Genomic DNA, 23,315 nt, shown 5'->3' on the forward strand with positions numbered 1-23,315 from the left:
ACTGCAATGGGCATGAGGATAGATCTATTATTTTTTATTATAATTGTTTAAAGTATTACAAATAGTAGTACATAAGTCTCCTTCTTTTCCCCATTGACCTTCCCTCAGCCTCCCCTACCTCCTGGCACATGCCCTCACCCCCGCCCCACTCCAGTGTCTTGTGTCCACTGGTTACGCTTATATGCATGAATATTATGCTGCATTAAAAAAGAAGGAATTCTTACCATTTTCAGCAACATGTATGGAACTGGATAGCAGTATGCTAGGTGAAATAAGCCAGGTAGTGGAAGAAAAATACCACATGATCTCACTTATTTATGGATAATAAAGAAAATTATAATCTGATTAACAGAAAGATAGATACAGAGGCAGAGAAGCATCAAACAGACTGTCAAATTACTGCAGGAAGGCTGGGGAGTGTTTGGGGGGTCACGTAAGAGATCAACCAAAGGATTTGTATTCATGCATATAAGCGTAACCAGTGGACACAAAACACTGGAGTGGGGCGGGGGTGAGGGCAGGAGGTAGGGAAGGCTGAGGGAAGGTCAATGGGGAAAAAGAAGGAGACTTATGTACTACTATTTGTAATACTTTAAACAATTATAATAAAAAATAATAGATCTATCCTATGCATGAATACAAATCCTTCGGTTGATCTCTTACGTGACCCCCCAAACACTCCCCAGCCTTCCTGCAGTAATTTGACAGTCTGTTTGATGCTTCTCTGCCTCTGTATCTATCTTTCTGTTAATCAGATTATAATTTTCTTTATTATCCATAAATGAGTGAGATCATGTGGTATTTTTCTTTCACTACCTGGCTTATTTCACCTAGCATACTGCTATCCAGTTCCATACATGTTACTGAAAATGGTAAGAATTCCTTCTTTTTTAATGCAGCATAATATTCCATTGTGTAGATATACAATAGTTTTCTAATCCAAATCTTAGCTATTGTAAATTGTGCTTCTATGAATATAGGGGTGCATATACCCTTTCTGATCAGTGTTTCTGTTTTCTTGGGATATAGTCCTAGAAGTGGTATTACTGGGTCAAATGGCAGTTCCATTTTCAAATTTTTGAGAAAACGCCATACTGTTTTCCACAATGGCTGCACCAGTCTACATTCCCACCAGCAGTGAAGGAGGGTTCCTTTTTCTCTGCAACCTTGCCAGCACATGTCATTTGTTGATTTGTTAATGATAGCCATTCTGACAGGTGTGAAGTGGTATCTCATTGTTGTTTTGATTTGCATCTCTCAGATAATTAGTGACTTTGAGCATATTTTCATATGCCTCTTGGCTTTCTGAATGCCCTCTTTAGAAAAGTGTCTATTTAGGTCCTTTGCTCATTTTTTGATTGGATTGTTTATCTTCCCTTTGTTAAGATTTATGAGTTCCCTGTAAATGTTGGCCATTAAAACCTTATCGGTGATAACATTGGCAAATATGTTCTCCCATTCAGTGGGCTTTCTTGTTGTTTTGTTGATGGTTTCTTTTTATGTGCAGAAGCTTTTATTTTGATGTAGTCCCATTTGTTTATTTTCTCCTGTCTCTCTTGCCTTAGGATCTGTGTTTGTAAAGATATTGCTATGACATATGTCTGCAATTTTGCTGCCTATGGAGTCTTGTAGGATTTTTATGATTTCCTGTCTTACATTTAAGTCCTTTATACATTTTGAGTTTATTCTTGTGTATGGTGTAAGTTGGTGGTCTGGTTTCATTTTCTTGCATATATCTGTCCAATTTTCCCAACACCACTTATTGAAGAGACTATCTTGGCTCCATTGAATGTTCTTGCCTCCTTTGTCAAATATTAATTGAGCATAGTGGTTCGAGCCGATTTCTGGGTTCTCTATTCTATTCCATTGATCTATATGCCTGTTCTTGTGCCAGTACCAGGCAGTTTTGAGAACAGTGGCTTTGTAATACAGCTTGATATCCGGTATTGAGATCCTAACTACTTTCTTCTTTCTCAGGATCGCTGCAGCTATTTGGGGTCTTTTTTTATTCCAGATGAATTTTTGGAGAGTTCGTTCTAGATCTGTGAAGTAGGCCGTTGGTATTTTAATGGGAAGTGCATTGAATTTATAGATTGCTTTGGGTAGTATGGACATTTTAATGATGTTGATTCTACCAATCCAAGAACATGGTATGTTCTTCCATCTGTTTATGTCTTCCTCTATCTCTTTTTTCAACGTCCTGTAGTTTTCTGAGTAGAGGTCTTTTACCTCTTTAGTTAAGTTTATTCCTAGGTAGCTTATTTTTTTTTTGGTGCGATGGTAAATGGGATTGTTTTTCTAATCTCTCTTTCTGAAAATTCACTATTGGTGTATAGAAATGCCTCAGATTTCTTGGGGTTAACTTAGTATCCTGCTACATTGCCAAATTCATGTATTAAGTCTAGTAGTTTTTTGATGGATTCACTAGGGTTTTGTACGTATAATATCATGTCGTCTGCAAATAAGGACAGTTTTACTTCCTCTTTTTCAATTTGGATGCCTTTTATTTCTTCGTCTTGCCTAATTGCAATGGCTAATACTTCCAGGACTATGTTGAACAGGAGTGGTGAGAGTGGGCATCCCTGTCTTGTTCCTGTTCTTAGGGAAATGGTGTTAGTTTTTGTCCATTGAGTGTGATGTTGGCTGTAGGCCTGTCATATATGGCTTTTATTATGTTGAGGTGTGATCCTTCTATTCCCACCTTGCTGAGAGATTTTATCAAAAATGGGTGTTGGATTTTGTCAAATGCTTTTTCTGCATCAATTGATATGACCATGTGGTTTTTTTCTTTCAATTTGTTTATGTGATGTATCACGTTTATTGATTTACGGATATTTTACCATCCTTGCATCCCTGGGATATATCCTACTTGGTCATGGTGTATGATCTTTCTGATGTACTGCTGGATCCGATTTGCTAAGATTTTGTTGAGGATTTTGGCGTCCAAGTTCATGAGGGATATTGGCCTGTAATTCTCTTTCATTGTGTTGTCTTTACCTGGTTTTGGTATTAGGGTAATGCTGGCTTCATAGAATGAGCTTGGAAGTGTTCTTTCCTCTTGAATTTTTTGAAGTAGTCTGAGGAGGATAGGTTTATTTCTTCCTTGAATGTTTGGTAAAACTCCCCTGTGAAGCCGTCTGGTCCTGGGCTTTTGTTTGCTGGAAGCCTTTTGATGACTGCTTCAATTTCTTCCATAGTTATTGGCCTATTGAGGTTTTTAGATTCTTCCTGATTGAGTTTTGGAATGTTGTATTTTTCTAGGAATTTGTCCATTTCCTCCAAGTTGTCTAGTTTGTTGGAGTAGAGCTGTCCATAGTATTGTTTAACAATCATTTGTATTTCTGTGGGGTCTGTTGTTATTTCGCCTCTATCTTTTCTGATTTTGTTTATTTGGGTCCTCTCTCTTTGCTTCTTGGTGAGCCTGGCTAGAGGTTTGTCAAACTCGTTTATCCTTTCAAAGATCTAGCTCTTGGTTTCATTGATTTTCTGTATTGTTTTTTTGGTTTCTATGTCATTTATTTCTGCTCTAGTCTTTATTATCTCCTTCCTTCTGCTCACTCTGGGGTTTTCTTGTTGCTCTCTTTCTAATTCTTTGAGTTGTAGAGTTAGATGATTTACTACCATTTTTTCTTGTTTTTTGAGATAGGCCTGTAGAGCTATATACTTCCCTTTCAGGACTGCTTTCATTGTGTCCCATAGGTTTTGGATTGTTGTGTTTTCATTGTCATTAGTTTCCAGGATGTTTTTAATTTCTTCTTTGATCTCATTGGTAACCCAATCAATATTTAATAACATGCTATTCAGCTTCCAAGTGTTTGAGTATTTAGGGTTGTTTTTATTGTAGTTTATTTCTAATATTATGCCATCGTGGTCTGAGAAGATGCTTTTTATGATTTCAATCTTCTTGAATTTGTGGAGACTTTGCTTGTGACCCAATATGTGGTCTATTTTTGAATCTGTCCCATGAGCACTTGAGTAGAATGTATATTCCGCGGCTTTGGGGTGAAGTGTTCTGAAGATGTCTATTAAGTCCATCTGATCTGGTGAGTCATTTAGGATTGCTGTTTCTTTGCTGATTGTTTGTCTAGAGGACTTATCCAGTGATGTCAGTGGTGTATTAAAGTCCCCTACTGTGATGGTATTGTTGTCGATCTCTCCCTTGATATCTTCCAGGAGTTTTTTTTATGTATTTGGGTGCTTCTGCATTGGGTGCATATGTGTTTACCAGGGTTATATCTTCTTGTTGTATTGATCCCTTTAGTATTATGAAGTGGCCTTCCTTATCTCTTGTTATGGCCTTCACTTTGAGGTCTATTTTGTCCGATATAAGTATTGCTACCCCAGCTTTCTTTTCCTTTCCATTTGCCTGAAAGATATTTTTCCATCCCTTCTCTTTCAGTCTGTGTGAGTCCCTTCTAATGAGGTGGGTCTCTTGTAGACAGCAAATGTATGGGTCATGTTTTTTTTTATCCATTCAGCCACTCGATGTCTTTTGGTTGGAGCATTTAGTCCGTTTACGTTTAAAGTTATTGAAAGGTACTTGTTTGTAGCCATTTCTTTTTGTGTGTGGCTGTTTTCTTTCTAAGCTTTTTATTTCTTCTTTTTACACCAGTCCCGTTAGCATTTCTTGCATGGCTGGCTTGGTGGTGATAAACTCCCTTAGCCCTTTTTTGTCTGTGAAGCTTCTTATTTCCCCTTCAATTTTGAATGATAGCCTTGCTGGATAGAGTATTCTTGGATTCAGTCCTTTGCTTTGCATCACTTTGTAAATTTCCGTCCATTCTTTTCCGGCCTGATGTGTTTCTGTTGAGAAATCATTTGATAATCTAATGGGAGATCCTTTGTATGTAACTTTCCATCTCTCTCTTGCAGCCTGTAAGATTCTCTCTTTGTCCTGAACATTTGCCATGGTAATTATGATGTGTCTTGGTGTGGGTATTTTCGGGTTCACCTTGTTTAGGACTCTCTGTGCTTGTGTCAATTTTTTCTTTCCCACCTCAGGGAAGATTTCTGATATTATTTCTTCAAGTAGGTTTTCCAATCCTTGTTCCTCTTTCTGTTGTTCTGGCACCCCTATTATTCGTATGTTGTTTCGTTTCATGTTGTCCCAAAGCTCGCTTAGGCTCTCCTCCTGTCTTTTAATTTTTTTCTCTAATTGCAGTACAGTTTGGGTGTTTTTTGCTTCCCTGTCTTCTAATTCACTAATTCAGTCCTCCACTTCTCCTAGTCTACTGTTGTTGCTTTCAATGGTGTTTTTTTTTATTGCATCTATATCGCTCTTCATTTCTTCTTGGGTCTTGCACAAGTTATTGATTTTTTCATCTGTTTCTTCTTGCTTCTTGCATAAATAGTTGATTTTTTCATCTGTTTCTTCTTGCTTCTTGCATATGTTGTTGATTTTTTCCTCCATCCGGTTTATGCACACTAGGATCCTTATTCTGAATTCTTTTTCTGTCATGTTGCATGCCTCCATCTCACTTAGCTGCTTTTCTGGCGAGTCCTTCTTTTCTTTTCTTTGGGGGTTTCTTTGCCTACCTATGTTTGATCTCACTGATATATCTAGATGTTGAGTCGTTCAGTGGCTGCTCCCTGGGTGGTAGTGGCTCCTTGGGCTGTGGTTTCTCCTTGGGTGGTTGTGGTAGCTGCTGCTCCTCATTTGGCATCAGCTCCTCTGGTGGGTGCTGTTCACAGCTGTGGTGGCTCTTCTGGCTGGTGGGGGCAGCCTTCACGTACAGCTGCTGTTCCTCAGACAGAGGGTGTGGTGATCAGGAGGCTGCTGTTGCTTGGATCTGCTTTAGGGGAAGTCTAACCTTTCCGTGGGGAGAAGCAGGGCTCCTCTGAGTTCATGTAGTCACGCTGCTTGAGAGCCGTTGCCTCCGGGTTAGTAGCCGATCTCTTGATGCCGGTAACAGCCACTCAAGATGGCGCTGTCTCGCGGCTGAGCCAGCGCCCTGGGGGAGTTTTCAGCCTCAATCTCTAACCGTCCCCTTTTTCTAGGAGTTTTTTGTCTTTCCTGGCTGTGGACTGTCTCTCAGCTGCATCTCCTCTGCTTATTCGGGCTGTATGTTACCCGTTTCAGCTGCTCGCCCTTATCTGCTCCGGGACAAAGCACCGACACTTCCGTCTAAACCTCCGTCATTTTTTTTCCTATTTTTTATTTTTACATCCTTTATTGTTCAGATTATTACAGATGTTCCTCTCCCCGCCCCCACCCCTCCAGTCTGTGCTGTTCATCAGGTTTTTTATTCATTTGATTTTTAGGTTCACTTGTTGATAGACATGCATTTGTTGTCACTTTGTTGTTCATAATTTTTTATCTTTACCTTTTTCTTCTTCTTCCTCTTCTTCGAGAATACCCTTCAGCATTTCATATAATACTGGTTTGGTGGTGATGAACTCCTTTAGCTTTTTCTTGTCTGTGAAGTTCTTTATCTGACCTTCAATTCTAAATGATAGCTTTGCTGGGTAGAGTAATCTTGGTTGTAGGTTCTTGCTATTCATCACTTTGTATATTTCTTGCCACTGCCTTCTGGACTGCATAGTTTCTGTTGAGAAATCAGCTGACAGTCATATGAGTACTCCTTTGTAGGTAACTAACTGGTTTTCTCTTGCTGCTTTTAAGATTCTCTCTTTGTCTTTTGCCCTTGGCAATTTAATTATGATGTGTCTTGTTGTGGTCCTCTTTGGATTCCTCTTGTTTAGGGTTCTCTGCACTTCCTGGACTTGTAAGTCTATTTCTTTCACCAGGTAGGGGAAGTTTTCTGTCCTTATGTCTTCAAATAAGTTTTCAATATCGTGTTCTCTCTCTCTTCTTCTGCCACCTCCACAATTCAGATGTAGGTATGCTTGAAGTTGTCCCAGAGGCTTCTTACACTATCTTCATATTTTTGGATTCTATTTTCTTTTTGATTTTCCAGTTGGGTGTTTTTTACTTCTTTGTATTTCAAATCTTTGACTTGATTCTTGGGACCTTCTAGTCTGCTGTTGGATCTCTGTATATTATTCTTTATTTTGGTCAGTGTATGCTTAATTTCTGATTGGTCCTTTTTCATATCCTTGAAGGTTTCACTAAATTTCTCAGAGTTTTCTAGAAGATTCTTGAGTAATCTTATAACCATGGTTTTGAACTCTATATCCAGTATTTGCTTTCATCCATTTCTTTCATTTATGACTTGTTTCTTTGTCTCTGCATTTTGGCTGCTTCCCTGTGTTTGTTTCTATGTACTGGGTAGCTACTAAGTCTCCTTGAGTTGATAGAGTGACCTTGTGTGGTAGGTGTCCTATAGGGTCCAGTGGCTCAGCCTCCCCAGTCACATGAGGTGGACGCCCTTTGATGCACCCCTTTGTGGGCTGTTTGCACAGTCTTGTTGTAGTTAACCCTTGATTGCTATTTGTATCACTGGAAGGAATTGACCTCCAGGCCAATTGGCTGTGATGACCAACTCTGTCTACACTGGAAGATCTGTTGTGCAGGAGACACCCTCATGGGACAGGACTTGTTTCAGTGGGGCTTTAGTGCTTACTGAATCTGCCCCTTTAGTGTGTCTTTTATGGATGTGAAGAGTTGTAATCCAGTATGGCCTCACTCTGACCACTGGGTACACTGGCTCTTGGATCTCCAAGGAGGTGCAAGGTCAACCACTGTCTGGTGCCGCCCAGCAGGAGCTACAGAGACATATGCAGATTCCTCTTCTTTATATGGGGTTAGGAAGTGCCCAGACGAGGCCCAGCTGTGAAGCAAGGCAGGCTGCTGCTGCAGGGCCTTGGGCCTTCTTTTGGAAGCTCTGGGGCTCTCTGACCCAGCTGCAGTTTGACAGGTTTAGGAGGAGAAAGGACAGGCCATTCATATACAAAAGCTGATGGGCACAGCTTGGGTGGGGTTGTAAATTGGGTGGGACAGGGTCTCTGGGAATCACCAGGGCTGAGCAAACAGCAATGGCTGCCAGTCAGTCCTGCACCGGAGAGGTCCCCGGGTCTCTGCGTCCTGTGCCCCCATACAATGATTCCTGCAAGCACCTCTGAGAGAAAGCCGCCCTTGCATTCCTGTCCCGATGTCAGATAGTCCAGTTTCTCCCCGTATGTGTCTGGGTCTCCCAGAGACTCACTCTCAACTGGAGTTCAGAGCCAGTCAGAGCTTGTATCTCCCTCCCAATTAAAAGAGCAGCACATCCAGGTGCCAGCACTTTTTACACCTCTGCACCTCTTACCAGTCTCAATGCACTTTCTTCACCTATCTAGTTGTGGAACTTCCACTTATCCAGCTTTCCTGAGGTTGTGGTTGGTAGTTGTTTTGCCCTTTAGTTGTAATTTTGATGTGGTTGTGAGAGGCAAAAGTATAGGTGTTTATCTATGCTACCATCTTAATTCTCCCACCAGTAATTTCTTTAAACAGCCAAGGGGAAACTAAAATTGAAAATTAATGGAAAAACTTGTCAAATTCTAGTTGATACTAGAACTACATTTTCTACTTTAAAACTCATCTTCATAGTCAACAAATCCCTTGGAGTGAAAAGGTTTCCATAGTGACGGTATCTAATAAAGTTCAGAGAGAATTTTTTATCTCAACCAGTACAAATGACACAGGCATCTTTTCCTGAAAAACTTTCTGTTTTGCTTTGTGATACAGACCCATTCCATCTATTAGGTAGAGATCTCCTTTCTAAATTGAAAGGAGACCTCACCTTAGAATTTTCTTACCAAACTGAACCTGATATTACAATTTAACCTTCACTTAGAAGAGGAAGAATTCAAACAAAGGTCCCCAAATTTAATCTGTGGGCTACCTTTAACACCGACATTGGAAGATTTAGATAGATATAACCAAACCTCTTTCCAAATTATCACAATATACATTAAACCCTGAGGCTATACAAGGCAACACACATATAGTAGAAGACCTGGTTGCCCAGAGACTAATTATTCCCTGTACTAGCCTCTGCAACATGCCAATCTTACAGGTCCAGAAACCTAATGGATGGGAATGGTGATTTGTCCAGGATTCCAAACATGAATGCCTTTTTGACACAAGTTCAATTAGACTCTAAGTGCTTCACTGTTGGAGACATTTGTTCAGGTTTTTTTGTTGTTGTTTGTTTGTTTGTTTGTTTAGCATTCCTGTGAACCCCAACAGTCAATATCTATTTGCTTTTAGTTGAAACAATTGACAACGTATATGGACAGTTAAGCCTCATGGATTCACTGAGGCTTCTTTTTCTTCTTCTTTTCATCCTCACCTGTAGATATACTTATTGATTTTAGAGAGATGGAGGGAGGGAGGGAGGGAGGGAGGGAGAGAGAGAGAGAGAGAGAGAGAGAGAGAGAGAGAGATCAGTTTCCTCCTGTATGCACCCTGACCGGGAATTGGACCCACAACCTTTATTTTTGGTGTACAAGATGACTCTCCAACTAACTGAGCCACCCAGCTGGGGCCTGAAACTTCTTATTTCTCTCAAGTACTTCACCAAAATTTGAGCACCCACAGTTTCCCAGGAGAGTTGACCCTTTTACAATACTTAGACAACCTCATGATGTGCTAAGTTATCCAAATAACATCCATAAAAAGATTCCATTTATTTGCTGCAATAGTTAGCTGAAAAAGGACACAAAGTCTCTACAGAAAAATTACTTTTATCTTTAGACACTGTTATTATCTAGGTCATGATCTAAGCACTGAAGGAATTCAGCTGCCTCCAAAAAGGATCAAACTAATCCAGGAATTTCTTAGACTTGTCACTATGAAGTGGCAGCTTCATGGATTTCTAGGCTTGGTTGCTTATTACAGACTATAGATTTCTAATTTTTGTCTGTTAGCCTCCTCACTCTACAAACTTACTAAAAACTGAGTCCCTGGAACTCTTCCCTGGAAAGATAAACATGAGCAAGATTTTATAAGACTAAAACAATCACTGCAAGAACTTCTTGCCTTAGGTTTACCTAACTATTCAAAACCTTTTACTTTAATTGTGCATGAAAGGGATAATCAAGTTCTGGGAATATTTATACAAGAACATGGTAATAAACATAAGACTGTTGCTTATTATAGCATACAACTTCATTTAGTTGCAGTGCTCATCTTAGCTGTTTTCAGACTATAGCTGTAGCTGCAAGGTTAGTGTAAGCCTCAGCAGATTTAATCCTGAAAACTGATATTTATTTGCAAACTGTACATGCTGTCCAAAGTCTTCTTAACTCTGAATTGACTCAACATTTCTCTGCAAGTAGACTAACTTCTTATGAGATCCATCTACTTTTACCACCTACTCTACATATTAAATCCTACAACACCCTTAATCTTTACTACCTCTACATGATGAAGGCAAGCACCATGACTATGAGGTAATAACACCCCATTTTGTGACACTGGGTCCTGTTTTATGAGCCACGCTTTAACTAATCCTGATCTAACCTTGTTTACAGATGGGTCATACTATAGAAATGGAAAAGAAAATTTTCAAGCTGGTTATGCTACTACTCACAATACAATTTACTCAAAAAGGGAAATTTTTGACAAGTTAAATCAGCCCAACAAGCAGAGCTATATGACCTTATCCAAACATTCCAGTTTTCAGAAGGACAAACTGTAAATATTTATACTGATTGCTGGTATTCCTTTTGGTCTACCCAGGATTTTAGAATGTTATGGAAACAAATGGGTTTTCTTATATTCTCCAGGATCCCCAAAACGTGCAACAAATAAGTAAATGGTCTTCTTACTGCTATTCTGTTAAATTCTGAAACTACTGCCATTAAAATTGAAGCTCAAACTAAAAAATACTGAACCCGACTATCAGGGAAATGCCCTAGCTAACCTTCATGTAAAGGCAGCAGCAACAGAATTTATAGATTTTGGCACATGTGGGTGAAATCCATTTGTTTCTACAAAAAAATAACCCCTATTGCTAGACTTTGCCATCCTGATGTCCTTGTAACATTAGTAACAGTCTGATCTTAAATAAAAGAAATTAATATGGGTAAAAAAATGGCTGTAAATTAAATGAACAGTCAGGACTATGGGAAACACAAGATGGCCAAGTGTTGTTTTATTTTTTATTAAGTTATTTTTTATTTTTAAATTGCAGTTTACATTAAATATTATTCTGTATTAGTTAGAGATGTACAGCATAGCTATTAGACAATCATGTACTTGATAGAGTGGTACCCTCAGTATTTCAAGTACCCACCTGGCACCATACATTGTTATTACAATATTATTGACTATATTCCCTTTTCTGTAATTTATATCCCTGTAAGTATTCTGTAACTACCAACTTGTACTTTTAAAAATTTCTTTAATTTTAAATTTTAAAAAATATATTTTTATTGATTTTAAGAGAGAAAGGAAGGGAGAGGGACAGAGAGATAGAAACATCCATTGATGAGAGAGAAACATCAATCAGCCATCTCCTGCATGCTCCCATTGGGGATTCAGCCAGCAACCCAGGAATCGAACCGGGGACCTATTGGTTTATGGATTGATGATCAACCAATGAGCCACACTGGCCATGCCAAATTTGTATTTCTTAATCCCTTCAAGTTTTTCACCCATCTCCCAACCCCCTTTCCCTCTGAAAATCTGTTCTCTGTATCCAAAAGTCTATTTCTATTTGTTTATTTATTTTGTTCTTTAGATTCCACATATAAGTGAAATCATATGGTATTTTTCTCTGCCTGACTTGTTTTACTTAGCAAAATACCCTCTAGCTCCATCCATGCTATCACAAATGGTGAAATTTCATTTTTATGGTTGAGTAGTATTCCATTGTGTAAATGTACCACAGTGTTTTTATCCATTCATCTCCTGATGGGCACTTTGGTTTCTTCCATTTCTTGGCTATTGTAAATGATGCTGTAATGAACATGGGTGTGCATATATTCTTTCAAATTAGTGTTTTGGGTTTCTTCAGATATATTCCTAGAGGTGGAATTGCTGCCTCATAGGGCAATTCCATTCTTAATTTTTTTAGGAACCTCCACACTATTTTCCATAGCATTTGCATTAATCTTCATTCTCACCAACAAATGCAACTACATCAAACTAAACAGTTTTTGCATAGCAAGGGAAACCATGAACAAAATGAAAAGACAACCTACTGAAAGGAAGAAGATATTCATCAATGATACATCCAATAGGGGTTAATATCCAAAATTTATAAAGAACACAGACAAATCATCACCAGAAAAACAAACAACCCAATTAAAAAGTGGTCAGAAGACCTGAATAAACACTTCTCCAAAGAAGGTATACAGATAGTCATTAGAGATAAGCAAGTTGCTCAACATCACTAATCATTAAAGAAATGCAAATCAAAACCACAATGAGATATTACCTCAAACCTGTAAGAATGACTATCTTCAATAAATTAACAAACAAGTGTTGGTGAGGATAAGGAAAAAAGGGAACCCTAGAGCCACTTGGTTTTCATGGTTTCCTGGCAAACCTTATTTTTTTTTCATTCCTTCGCCCATAGCAGTGCATTTAAAATGACTCAAATTACAATAAGGCATTGGTGAGGACACTTTTATAAATTGTGAAAACAGTCTGCCAGCAATGTCTGACCTGCCAGGTCCATAAATCTGGAAAAATTAATTTTGTCCCCAGAGTCCTCAGACCTCCTCTCTCTGAATCTTTTGAACACGTGCAACTGGACTTTATGTTACTGCACTTAATATATCAATGGTTTTGTTATTGTATGCCTGTTTTCAGGATAGGTTGAAACCTTCATTGTCCACAAGGCGGATGCCTTCACAGTGGCAAAGAAACTGTTAGAAAAATGTGTTTCCCATTTGGGGTATAATTCTTATAATCCCCATAACTGATGTACCCAATTCATTGAGCAAATCATACAAGTCTTAATAAAAAGCTTCTTAGAATTATCACTGTTCATAGAGAATATAGTTAATAATATTGTAATAACTATATATGGTGCCAGGTGTGTACTTGACATATCAGGGGAAACACTTTGTAAAGCATATGATTGTCTAACTACTATGCTGTACACCTGAAGCTAATACAAAATAATATTGAATGTAAACTGCATATGAAAAATAAAATTTGAAAAAGAAAAAAAAAGAGAGACAAATGGCGGCAGTATAGATGGACGTGTCCCAAGCCTTGTCCCAGAGCAGATAGGGTGAGCAGCTGAAACGAGTAACTTCCAGCCCAAATTGGCAAAGGAGACTCAGCTGGGAGACAGTTTGCAGCAGGGAAGGTCAGAAGATCCCTGGAGAAAGGTAAAATCAAGGTTCTAGAAAGGATAATCTGCCAGACCTCTGAGCCCTGAGGGTCAGAGGGAACCCACACGGCACTGGCACTGGCACCGAGCCGCATCCCTTGGGATAGGTACAGTGTCTGACTGTGGAAAGAAGATCCGCAGAACTGCTGAACTGCAGAGGACTCTAGATCTGAGTCCACAGTCAGGAAAGGCTGAAGAGGAGTGCCCGCAGGAGAGGAGGGCGCAGAGGTGCAGACTCTCCCTCCTCTGTGGCCTGTGCCTTTCTTCATTGAGCCTAGTGCATGGGACTTTTCAGATACAGACACTTACCCGTGGCTGTAGTGTGGGAGAAGGTGCAAAGTTGTGGAATCTGTGGAGAGAGAGGGGTCCAGGAGAAGTGGCAGCGAGTTTGGTGCTGAGTCATGCCTGAGCCTGGCACCTGGGCAGAAATTTTGTCCTGAAGAGATAGCCCCATCCCTTCAGTATCCAGGCAACCAATTCAGCCATACCCAGATTCCACCCTGAATGGTACAAAGGATTTAAAAAAAAAATCTAAGTCCCTGAGAGTCCAAAGGGACTGGCCTAAGGAGAGACCTTCAGTCCCAGGAACGGGAATCTGAGAAACAGTACAGTACAGAAGACTGGGATCTTAAGCCAGCCAAAGCCAGCCAAGAGAACAACACTTCACTTTTTCATTTTCATTTTTATTTTTTACTATTATTTTGTTATCTATTTTTTTCTTCTTTTTTTTGTTTTCCTGTTTTTGTTTGTTGCTTTATTTCCTTTTTATTTTTGCACTATTCTTCCATCACTCTATTTTATTTTTATTTGCTATTTTTATACCATTTTTGAAATCAATTTTTTATAAATTTATTATTATTATTATTATTATTACTAGAGGCCCGGTGCACAAAAATTTGTGCACTTGGGAGGGTCCCTCAACCCAGCCTGTGCCCTCTCACAGTCTGGGACCCCTCGGAGGATGACCACCTGCTAGCTTAGGCCCGCTCCCCGGGGGCTCGGGCCTAAATTGGCAGTCAGACATCCCTCTGGCAGTCTGGGACCCCTCGGAGGATGTCCACTTGCCAGCGGGGAGCAGGACTAAGCTGCAGTCGGACTTCCTTAGCGCTGCTGAGGAGGCGGGAGAGACTCCCACCACCACCAATGTACTGGCAGCCATAAGCCTGGCTTGTGGCTGAGCAGAGCTCCCCCTGTGGGAGCGCACTGACTACCAGGGGCCATCTCCTGCATTGAGCGTCTGCCTCCTGGTGGTCAGTGTGTGTCATAGTGACCAGTCATTCCCAGTCATTCTGCTGTTAGGCTCAATTTGCATATTACCTTTTTATTATATAGGATAGAGGCCTGGTGCACGGGTGGGGGCCGGCTGGTTTGCCCTGAAGGGTGTCCCAGATCAGGGTGGGGGTCCCCGCTGAGGTGTCTGGCCAGCCTGGGTGAGGGGCTGAGGGCCGTTTTCAGACTGACCACACCCCATTCAGGGTTGGGGTCTCCGCTGGAGTGCCTGGCCAGCCTGGGTGAGTGGCTGATGGCTGTTTGCAGGCTGGCCACAGCCCCCCAGAGGGGACCCTCACCCCATGAGGGTGTGACCATCCTGGGTGAGGGACTGATGGCTGTTTTCAGGCTGGCCACAGCCCATTCAGGGTGTGGGTCCCTGGCCAGCCTGGGTGAGGGGCTGAGGGCTGTTTTCAGGCTGGCCAAGCCCCCTTCAGGGTGGGGGCTCCTGCTGGGACGCCTGGCCATTGTGGGTGAGGGGTTGGTGGCTGTTTGCAGGCTGGCCAAGGCTCCCAGCGGGGACCCTCACACCATGAGGTTGTGGCCATCTTGGGTGAGGGGCTGATGGCTGTTTTCAGGCTGGCAACAGCCCCCAGCCACCCAAGCTCCCAGTGGAGGCTGGCTGGAAGCAGGTATCTGGGATTTATTTATCTTCTATAATTGAAACTTTGTTGCCTTGAGGGAGGCCACAGCCAGCCAGGGCAGGCTGGAAGCTTCGCTTCCTCCATCGCAGGGGCAAATAAACCTCCTGCTTGCTCCAGCTCTGTGGCTTCCGGCCGCCATCTTGGTTGGGTTAATTTGCATATAGTCACTCTTATTGGCTGGTGGGCGTGGCTTGGGTATAGCAGAGGTGCAGTCAATTTGCATGTTTCTCTTTTATTAGAATAGATTATTATTATTATTATTAATATTTTCTTCTTGTTCTCTTTCCTCTTATCCACCCATCCCCTTTCTACTTCCTCTATACTGAACTGAGATCCTTCCCATATTCATCCAATTCTTAACCTTATTTTCTGTATATAAGCTCAGCCTCTACAGATTCTGCCCCCACCCTCTTTGCTGGGGGTTTGGTGTTTGTATTTTTTGTTTGTTTGTTTGTTTTTGTGTTTTTTTTGTTTCTTTGTTTATCTATTGGTTCTGTGGTGTTTTCCCCCCATATATCTATATATATATTCTTCTTTTCCTTCCTTTTTCTTTTCTCTCTTATATTTTTCTCTCTCTTTGATATCATTTATGCTCTCTTTTCTAGCTACTAATTCTCTTTTCTCAGGTGGTCACTTATAGTGGGGTTATTGTTGTCGTGAATACATTCATGCTTTGTTCCCTTTGTGTTGTGTCTTGTCGAGGTGAATTTTATCCTGTCTGGCAAGGTGTTAGAGAGCGAGCCTCATAACCAGACACCTAGAGAGGAAACTCCATCCACGAACAGGTCAATAACACCCCAGACCCAACTACAGAGGCAGGAAGAAGGCAGCAGTGAGGGAGAGAGCGTGAGTGGGTGAGGGAGCAAAAGAGGAGTCTGTGGTCATGTGGGATGTGTGTGTGTGTATGTGAGTGAGGCACAATTAGATCCCACAAGACCTTTGAGGGCAGGCTAACTGGGCTCGCCTAACTAGGCAGCCTCTGCTACCATAGTAAACAGTACTGGGAGCCTTTTGAAGGGGAGACCTGCTGTAACTGGGAACCCAGCCTCACCTCCACCCAGGGTGCCCTCAGATAACACCTGGGACTCTATAGCCACCTCTGCCAGGGTCCTGCTACCTCGACTGTGGTCCCACGGTCAACGAGTCTCCAGCCACCCTGGGTGCAGGTTCCTGTGAGCTCTGAAGCGTGCTCCCCTCTTACTGGCCCAAAACCTTAGCCCGGGGCACTGCAAACACACGAGCAGCAGACATGTGAGCAGCCCACTCCTGTCCAAGGAGCAGCAGCCCTGCGAGCAGCCTGCCCCAGGCCTAAGAACAGAAGGCTCACGTGGCCTGCCCCTGTCCAAGGAGCAGCAGCTGTGTGACCAGCCCGCTCCCCTGTCTAAGGAGCAGCAACCATATGAACAGCCTGCCCCGTCCGAGGAGCAGCAGCTGCATAAGCAGCCTGCCCACAATTGAGGAGCAGCAGCATCACCAGCCCACACCTGTACAAGAAGCAGCAGCTGCACAGCCTGCTCCCTGCACCTGTCTGAGGAGCAGCAGCTGTGTGAGCAGCCAACACCCATATGAGGAAGAGCTGCACTGCGAGCAGCCTACCCCCACTCAAGGAGCAGTAGCCGCCTGGGCAGCCCACCCCAGTCTGAGGAGCAGCGGCCACATGAGCAGACCGCCCACATCCGAGGAGTGGCAGCCCTGCACAGGCCGCTCTGGTCTGAGGAGCAGCAGCCACATGTAGCCTGCACCTGTCAGATGAGCAGCAGATGGGTGAGCAGCCCGCCCCCTCCCAAGAAGCAGCAGCCACACAAGCAGCCCGTCCTCCATCAAAGAAGCAGCAACTGCGTGAGCAGCCTGCACCCATACGAGGAGCAGTAGCCCTGTAAGCAACCTGCCCCTGTCCAAGAAGCGGCAGCCTCACGAGCAGCCTGCCCCATCTGAGGAACAGCAGCAGCGTGCAGCCAGCCCCGATCAAAGGAGCAGCAGCCAAGTGAGCAGTCTGCCCCCATCAGAGGAGCAGATGCCACATGTGAAGAGCCTGCCCCCATCCAAGGAGCAGCAGCCACGCTCAGCCTGCCCCCATCTGAGGAGCAGCAGCCTCGTAATCAGCCCACCCCTGTCCAAGGAACAGCAGCTGTGCGAGCAGCCTCACCTACCAGCCAGAGGAGACACCACTGCTGTGAACAGCACCCACCAGAGGAGCTGCTACAAACTGAGGAGCAGCCACTTTCATGACCACCCGAGGAGCAACTGCAGCCCAAGGAGCCACTGCCACCCAAGAAGCAGCCCCTGCATGACTCAACATCTAGATCAGTTGGTGAGACCCAAAATGGGTAGAGAAAGAAACCTCTAAAGGAAAGCAAAGGAGGAATCACTAGAAAAGCAGCTAAGTGAAACAGAGGCATGCAATATGTCAGAAAAAGAATTAAGACTAAGGGTAATACAGTTCATAAACCAGATGGAGGAAAAAATCAACAACTTCTGTAAGAATCAAGAAGAAATGGATAAAAAAAATCAATAACGTATATAAGAATCAAGAAGAAATGAAGAGTGATATGACTGCAATAAAAAACATCATGGAAAGTTTCAACAGTAGAATAGGAGAAGCTGAGGGCTGAATTAGTGAATTAGAAGACAGGGAAGCAAAAAACACTCAAACTGAACAGCAATTGGAGCAAAAAATTAAAAGACAGGAAGAGAGCCTAAGGGAGCTATGGGACAACATGAAATGAAGCAACATAGGAATAATAGAGGTGCCAGAACAACAGGAAGAGGAACAAGGGTTAGAAAACCTATTTGAAGAAATAATGTCAGAAAACTTCCCTGAGATGGGGAAGAAAAAAGTCACAAAAGTACAGAGAGTCCGAAAAAGAAGAACCCTAAAAGACACACAACAAAACACATCATAATTACCATGGCAAATGTTCAGGACAAAGAGAGAATCTTAAAGGCTGCAAGAGAGAGACAGAAAATTACATACAAGGGATCGGCCATTAGATTATCAAATAATTTCTCAACAGAAACACATCAGGCCATAAAAGAATGGAAGGAAATTTACAATGTGATGCAAAGCAAGGGACTGAATCCAAGAATACTCTATCTAACAATGCTATCATTCAAAATTGAAGGGGAAATAAGAGGCTCCACAGACAAAAAAAAATAGGCTAAGGGAGTTTATCACCACCAAACCAGCAATGCAAGAAATGTTAAAGGGACTGGTGTAAAAAGAAGAAATAAAAAGCTAAGAAAGAAAACAGGCACAAAAAATAGAAATGGCTACAAACAAGTACCTATCAATAATAACTTTAAACATAAACGGACTAAATGCTCCACCAAAAGACATTGAGTGGCTGAATGGATAAAAAAACACAACCCATATATATGCTGTCTACAAGATATCCACCTCAGAATAAGGGACTCACACAGACTGAAAGTGAAAGGATGGAAAAATATATTTCAGGCAAATGGAAATGGGAAAAAAAAGCTGGAGTAGGAATACTTATATCTGACAAAATAGACTTCAAAGTGAGGTCATATAAAGAGATAAGGAAGGCCACATCATAATACTAAAGGGTTCGATACAACAAGAGGATATAACCCTGATAAACATATATGCACCCAATGCAGGAGCACCCAAATACATTAAAAAAAACCTCCTGGAAGATATCAAGGGATAGATCAACAACAATACAATCATAGTATTGGACTTAATACACCACTGACATCAATGGATAAATCCTCTAGACAAACAATCAGCAAAGAAACAGCAATCCTAAATGACTCACTAGATCAAATGGACTTAATTGACATCTTCAGAACATTTCACCCCACAGTCATGGGATATACATTCTTCTCAAATGAACATGGGACATTATAAAAAATAGACCACATATTGGGTCACAAGCAAAGTCTTCCCAATTTCAAGAAGATTGAAATCATCAAGCATTTCCTCCAACCACAATGACATAATATTGGAAATAAACTACAATAAAAACAATCCAAATAATTCAAACACTTGGAAGCTGAACAGCATGCTATTAAACAATGATTGGGTTACCAAAGAGATCAAAGAAGAAATTAAAAACATCCTGGAAACTAATGACAATGAAAACACAACAATCCAAAATCTAGTGGATACAATGAAAGCAGTCCTGAGAGGGAAGTTTATAGCCCTACAGGCCTATCTCAAAGAAGAAGAAAAAATGGTAGTAAATCATCTAACTCTACAACTCAAAGAATTAGAAAGAGAGCAACAAGAAAAGCCCACAGTATCCAGACGGAAGTACATAATAAAGATCGGAGCAGAAATGAATGACATAGAGACCTAAAATACAATACAGAAGATCAATGAAACCAAGAGCTGGTTCTCTGAAAGGATAAACAAGATTGATAAACAGGCTCACCAAGAAGCAAATAGAGAGGACCCAAATAAACAAAATCAGAAATGAAATAGGCGAAATAAAAATGGACCCCACAGATATACAAAGGATTGTTAAAAAATACTATGGAAAACTCTATTCTAACAAACTAGACAACCTGGAGGAAATGGACATATTTCTAGAAAAATACAACCTTCCAAAACTCAATCAGGAAGATTCTAAAAGTCTCAATCCTACATCATAAAAGAGAAACGGGCAAATTAACTATCCCTCCGCTACACTCAAGTCACGCCCACCAGCCATGCCAACAAGCCAATCAGGAGCGAGTATGCAAATTAGCCCAAATAAGATGGTGGTGGCCAAGGACCTGGAGCCAGCAGGAGGCTTGGGTTACCCCTGGCGATGGAGGAAGCCAAGCTTCCCACCTGCCCTGGCCGGACCTGGGCTACACACAAGGCTCAAAAGTTTCGATTATAGAAGATAAATAAATCCCAGAAAGAAAAAAAAAAGAAAAAAAAGGGGGGCTGGGATCTTGGGTCACTGGGGGGCGTGGCCAGCCTGAAAACGGACATCAGCCCCTCACCCAGGCTAACCAGGCACCCCAGTGGGACTCCCCCACACTGAAGGGGCTGTGGGGAGCCTGAAAATGGCCCTCAGCCCCTTACCCAGGTTAGAAAGGCACACCAGTGGGATCTCCACCACCCTGAAAGGGCTGTGGCCAGCCTGCAAACAGCCATCAGCTTCTCATCCAGGCTAGCCAGACACCCCAGTGGGGACCCCCACACTGAAGTGGGTGTGGCCAGCTTGAAAACGGCCCTCAGCCCCTCACCCAGGCTGGTCAGGCACCACTGAAGGACCTCCCACGCTAAAGGGGCTGTGGCCATCCTGTAATTGGCCATCATCCCCTCACCCAGGTTGGCCAGGCACCCCAGCAGGGACCTCCTCCGTGAAAGGGGTGTGGCCAGCCTGAAAATAGCCATCAAGCCCCCACCAAGGCTGGTCACACCCCCATGGTGTGAGGGACCCTGATGGGGGGCTTGGCAAGCCTGCAAACAGCCATCAGCTCCTCACCCAGGCTGGGCAGGCACTCCAATGGGAACCCCCAGGTGGATCTGGGACATACTTCAGGGCAAACCAGCGGGCCCCCACCCGTGTACCAGGCCTCTATCCTACATAATAAAAGGGTAATATGCAAATTGACCTAACAGCAGAATGACTGGGAATGACTGGTCACTATGACACACATTGACCACCAGGGGGCAGATGCACAATGCAGGAGCAGCCCCCTGTTGGTCAGTGCGCTCCCACTGGGGGAGCTCTGCTCATCCACAAGCCAGGCTGTTGGCTGCCAGCACAGTGGTGGTGGCAGAAATCCTCTCCTGCCTCCTCAGCAGTGCTAAGGATGTCTGACTGCAGCTTAGGCCTGTTCCTCACTGGCAAATGGACACCCCCAAGGGCTGCTGGACTACCAGAGGGATGTCTGACTGCCAGCTTAGGCCCGATCGCCCAGGGAGCGGGCATAAGCCAGAATCTGGACATCCCCTGGGGGTCCCAAACTGCGAGAGGGTAATCGCCGGAATAGGGAACCCCCCGACTGCACACATTTTTGTGCACCAGGCCTCTAGTAGGCCGATAACTATGGAAGAAATTGAAGCAGTCATCAAAAAGCTTCCAGCAAACAAATGCCCAGGGCCAGATGACTTCACAGGGGAGTTTTACCAAACATTCAAGGAAGAACTAAAACCTATCCTCAGACTATCCCAAAAAATTCAAGAGGAAGGAACACTTACAAGTACATTCTATGAAGCCAGCATCCCACTAATACCAAAACCAGATAAAGACAACACAATGAAAGAGAGTTACAGCCCAATATTGCTCATGAACATAGATGCCAAAATCTTCAACAAAATTCTAACAAATCAGATCCCGCAGTACATCAGAAAGATCACACACCATGACCAAGTAGGATTTATCCTGGGGATGCAAGGATGGTAAAATATCTGCAAATAAATAAATGTGATAAATCACATAAACAAGTTGAAAGATAAAAATCACATAGTCAAATCAATTGATGCAGAAAAAGCATTTGACAAAATCCAACACCCTTTCTTGATAGAAACGCTTAGCAAGGTGGGAATAGAAGGATCATGTGTCAACATAATAAAAGCCATATATGACAAATCCACAGCCAACCTCATACCCAATAGGCAAAAACTAAAACCATTTTCCCTAAGAACCGGGACAAGACAGGGATGCTCACTCTCAATGCTCCTGTTCGACATAGTACTGGAAGTACTAACCATTGCAATCAGACAAAAAGAAGAAATAATTGGCATCCAAATTAAAAAAGAAGAAGTAAAACTGACCTTATTCGCAGATGATATGATACTGTATATGGAAAACCCTAAAAACTCAGTTAAAAAATTATTAGACCTAATAAATGAATTTAGCAATGTAACAGGATACAAAATTAATGCCAAGAAATGTATGGCATTTCTATACACCAATAATGAACTTACAGAAAGAGAGACTAAAAAAGCAATCACATTTACCATTACACCAGAAAAATTAAGAATCCTAGGAATAAACTTGACTAAGGAGGTAAAAGACCTATACGCAGAAAACTACAGGACACTGAAAAAGGAGATAATGGAAGACATAAACAGATGGAAGAACATACCATGTTCATAGATTGGTAGAATCAACATCATCAAGATGTCTATACTACCCAAAGCAATCTATAGATTCAATGCACTCTCCATTAAAATACCAACAGCATATTTCACAGACCCAGAACAAACTTTCCAAAAATTCATCTGGAATAAAAAAAGACCCCAAATAGCTGCAGAGATCCTTAGAAAGAAGAACAAAGTAGGAGGGATCTCAATACCAGATATCAAGCTGTATTACAAAGCTAATGTTCTCAAAACTGCCTGGTAGTGGCACAAGAACAGACATATAGATCAATGGAATAGAATAGAGAATCAAGTAATTGATCCAAACCACTATGCTTAATTAATATTCCACAAAGGAGACATGAACATAAAATGGAGTCAAGACAGCTTCTTCAATAAATGACGTTGGGAAAATTGGACAGATACATGCAAAAAAATGAAACTAGTCCACCAACGTACACCATACACAAAAATAAACTCAAATTGGATAAAGGACTTAAACATAGGATGGGATAACATAAAAATACTAGAGGAATCCACAGGCAGCAAAATCTCAGACATATACCAAAGCAATTTCTTCACTGATACTGCTCCTAGGGCAACTCAAACTAAAAATAAAATAAACAGATGGGACGACATCAAAATAAAAAATTTTTGCACAGCAAAGGAAACCATCAACAAAACAAGAAAGCCCACTGCATGGGAGAACATATTTACAAATGTTATCCCCATTAAGGGTTTAATCTCCAACATTTATAGGGAACTCAAACAACTTAACAAAAGAAGATAAACAGCCCAATCAAAAAATGGGCAACGGACCTAAATAGATACTTTTTGAATGAAGACAGAAGAAAGGCCAAAAGACATATGAAAACATGTTCAAAGTCACTAATCATCCAAGAGATGCAAATCAAAATGACAACTCAGTACCATCTCACACCTGTCAGAATGGCTAACATCAACAAATCAACAAATGACAAGTTCTGGCAAGGATGTGGAGAAAAAGGAACCCTCGTGCACTGCTGGTGGGAATGCAGACTGGTTCAGCCACTGTGGAGAACAGTATGGAGTTTCCTCAAAAAAACTAAAAATGGAACTCCCATTTCACCCAGTGATTCCACT

The sequence above is a fragment of the Myotis lucifugus genome, unplaced genomic scaffold (genome assembly GCF_000147115.1).
Source record: "Myotis lucifugus unplaced genomic scaffold, Myoluc2.0 scaffold_4, whole genome shotgun sequence".
Lineage (NCBI taxonomy): Eukaryota > Metazoa > Chordata > Mammalia > Chiroptera > Vespertilionidae > Myotis > Myotis lucifugus.